Here is a 3,584-nt window from a genome sequence, read left to right as displayed (position 1 = left end):
TCTACGGCGTTTGAGATATTATATTGAGATATGTCTGGACTCTGCTTGCTTAACGAACAATTTGCTTGTGAAAGCAACAATGAGCATAAAACTGCATAAAACTAATTTCAGTGCTACTAAATCTCTCTTCTGTACTCGATGTACTCTGTAGTACTCGATGCAGTACCAACTGTTGGTAACAGAGGAAGAGGAATACCTCCTCTGCGTTGGAAAGATCAGGTGGAGAAAGAATTGGAATCGCTTGGTGTTTCCAACTGGCGTCGATTAGCGCGAGAAAGAAACGACTTCCGCGCATTGTTAAACTCGGCAAAACTCGCTAAAGCGGTTATCTGGCCAATCAAGAAGAAGAGCTCGAGCGACTATTATTTTTTTTTTTATTTTTGTTAAAACTGATATAGTTCTTCGCGGATGTCGCCACCTTCTACGATGCGCATTATATACAAGAATGATAGAGTAAAATAGAAAAAATGTGTGTGTGTGTAATGTTTATTGTGTTGGGCAATTTCTGCCTCTCTCACCTACTCTTCCTCTTCACAAACAAGTAATTTCCCTTCCTTTTATATGCATGTTCTCGGGGCATGACGTCGCAGCGAATTCGGAAAGCACAATCTTGTCTTCTACCATTCTACCAGCGAATTCGGAAAGCACAATCTTGTCTTCTACCATTCTTGACCATCTTTTGTATTCTGTCCACCGGAATATAATACAACAAAACGCAAATTGAAAATACGCAAGTGGAAAAATTTGCTTACTCTCGCTATGCAAAGTTCAGCTCTGGCAATGAAAATGTAAGCAAGAAAGATCAGATAGTTTCCTATAGATGAAAAAATTTTAACAAAACTCTACAATTTGTATACTAAGTTTAAACCTAGAATTTGGGCGCTTAAACTAAATTTAACTGGCAAACATCGTTAAACTGGCAATAGAAAACTGGCTCTAAGTGCCGAGTAGCGGTAGCTCCTTAGACATTATCTATATATATAATTGGCGTGTACACTAGGCCGGGTCGATTTGTGGGGAGGCAAAAACATCGCCCATTGCTCTGTGAAAATCATAGTCTAGGGATCAAAATAAGAAACTTTGCCAAAGGAACCATACCCCTAAAACGAATTCTAATGTGCCCCAATTTGGGTCGAACTTTTTAGTTTCTTTTCTCATGTAAAGGCCAAAAATGGTGATATTTTGAAATGATTGTATGGGGAACCCCCCAGAGGAGTTCCACGGGGTGTGCCACTGGCATGGGTGGGTCGGCCGTCCAAAGTTAGTGGGGGTCGGTCGAACATTTGGACTCGATTGGAGCACTCTAAATGGGTCAAAGTGGGATTTTTCGTTCGACCCAAATTGGGGGACATCAGAATTCGTTTTAGAGGTATGGTTCCTTCGGCAAAGTTTATTATTTTGATCCCTAGAATACGATTTTCACAGAACAATGAGAGATTTTTAAATTGACCCGCCCTAGTGTACACCCTTTTTGGGTGTTTGGGTGAGCTCCTCCTCCTATTTGTGGTATGCGTCTTAATGTTGTTCAATAAATGGACGAACCTACAGTTTCAAGCCGGCTCCGATGAGGTGGAGCTTTTATATGTCAAATACACCCGGATGTTTGCCTTTGCCTGCCGAGGGGCGACCGCTATTAGAAAAAACTTTTTTTTTAATTTTGATCTTTCACCGAAATTCGAACCGACGTTACCTCTCTGAATTCCGAATGGTAGTCACGCACCAACTCATTCGGAAGGGACTTCATGCAACACTCTGTAACGCAATAGCGTGTACCAGGAGCTCAACAGATCGACAATAACAAGCAGAATCAATCTTCAAGCAATTTCCAAGCCAATATCATAGCGGGAGAGAATAATTACAGATGCTGCTGATCCCATATATAAACAATGCATTTAACAATCGTTGAAGAAATCTGTTATCGCTAAATAGCAGAGAGCATAACCTGCAATGCACAGGAATTATAGGAAACGCTCATAATTTTTTCACAACTTTCAATTATAATTTGTTTTACCTACATATGTACATACATACATATAATTTTTTTAGTTCAAATTTTTTTTAATTCTGAGATTTTTTCCATATTTCTTTTTGTATTCTCATGCGATTGAAATCGAAATTTTAACAACGCTACTTGTGCCCGGCGTGCTTCTATTTATCTTCTGCTATCTGCACCTTTCCCTAAGTCTTCTTCCTCACATACATACGTACATACAATATTTAGCAATGATGCTTTTACTGCTGTTAGTAACTAAATAACAACAACAAAGCTAGTGCTGTAATACGATACTTACGTAAGGGTGCCAAAGCGCTCAACGATAAGCCAACGCTCGACAACATAGTAACCAACCGCTCACGCTTTTGGCCCACTTTGGGTGGTTGCTGTGTGTTGCTGATTCCATTAAGACTCGTTTCAGTGGATGCAAATGAAAACATCACTTTGTGTAAATGTGCTAAATTCTCTTTATTGTTCCTTATTCATATTTAAATATTTATTTTACATTCATTTTTGCATCTATTCATAGCATTTAGAGGATTTTTTTTATCCTTATTTCTTTTTTATTATTCATTTTTGCTTTAATTTTTGTTGCTATATGCAATAGGGTTATTACAACAATTTTCGCTTGTTTACTTTAAATATTTCATGATTTTCTATTGTTTGCCTACGTGACATACGTACGCTTCCATACTCTTCAAAATTTGTATCTGCTTATGCCCACCGCTGCTTCTTTACTTTTTAAACGCATCAATGCGCGTTTATGTGGATGAGCAAAATAAATGTTAGCTTAATTTTATTTAACTAAATAATTTAACAAAAAATTTCAGTACTACTTGTTGGCTATATTTATTTTTAAGAGATTTACTTTTTTATAATAAGTTACTCAATTGTTTTTGTAATATAATATGTATAATATTTGTCTAATGTTTTGTATTGATTCCAGTAGTTTGCCCTAACAATGTAAGTTACTTAGTCTGCCCTGGTTATGTCTCTACATATGTATGTATGTATGTATATAATTTCTTATACTTATTTCTTTTAACTCTAATTTTTGTGCCAAAATTTCATGATATCTAACGATGAAATAGTGCTAGGGATGTGCTCGAGTACATTTCTTAAGTATATATCATAGATGCGTATGTATATGTATTTGCCCGTACATGTGTTTGCATACATAAGTATTATATATTAACCAGCTGGGTGTTAACCCTATAGCTTGCGAGATAGGCATGAGCCCCTGTAATAATATCAAGGACTTTAAACAATGAGGAAACCGAATTTTTTCCAAAGGAGGAAATAAAATGAAGAATACAACCAATAGACTTTTAAACATTTAAGCGTCTTTCATTTGAAATTACCAACATACTTCTTTAATGCTCTGCCTGAACCCGATTCATATCCAATATATGCACATTTTTTAGCTACCGTCTCCTATTCGGTTGCTAAGAAATCAGAGTGAAGCAATTTTTGCCGACCAGTTAAAGGGGAATTGCAGAACTTATTTCTAAGAAAAGCGCAGAACAGATTGAGCTCCATTTCTTGGAAAAGGAATTTCTTAATTTCACATTTCGAAAACCTTTGGGCCCAG

This window comes from Anastrepha ludens, chromosome 6 (assembly GCF_028408465.1).
Source record: "Anastrepha ludens isolate Willacy chromosome 6, idAnaLude1.1, whole genome shotgun sequence".
Classification (NCBI taxonomy): domain Eukaryota; kingdom Metazoa; phylum Arthropoda; class Insecta; order Diptera; family Tephritidae; genus Anastrepha; species Anastrepha ludens.
This window is presented reverse-complemented; position numbering follows the sequence as displayed.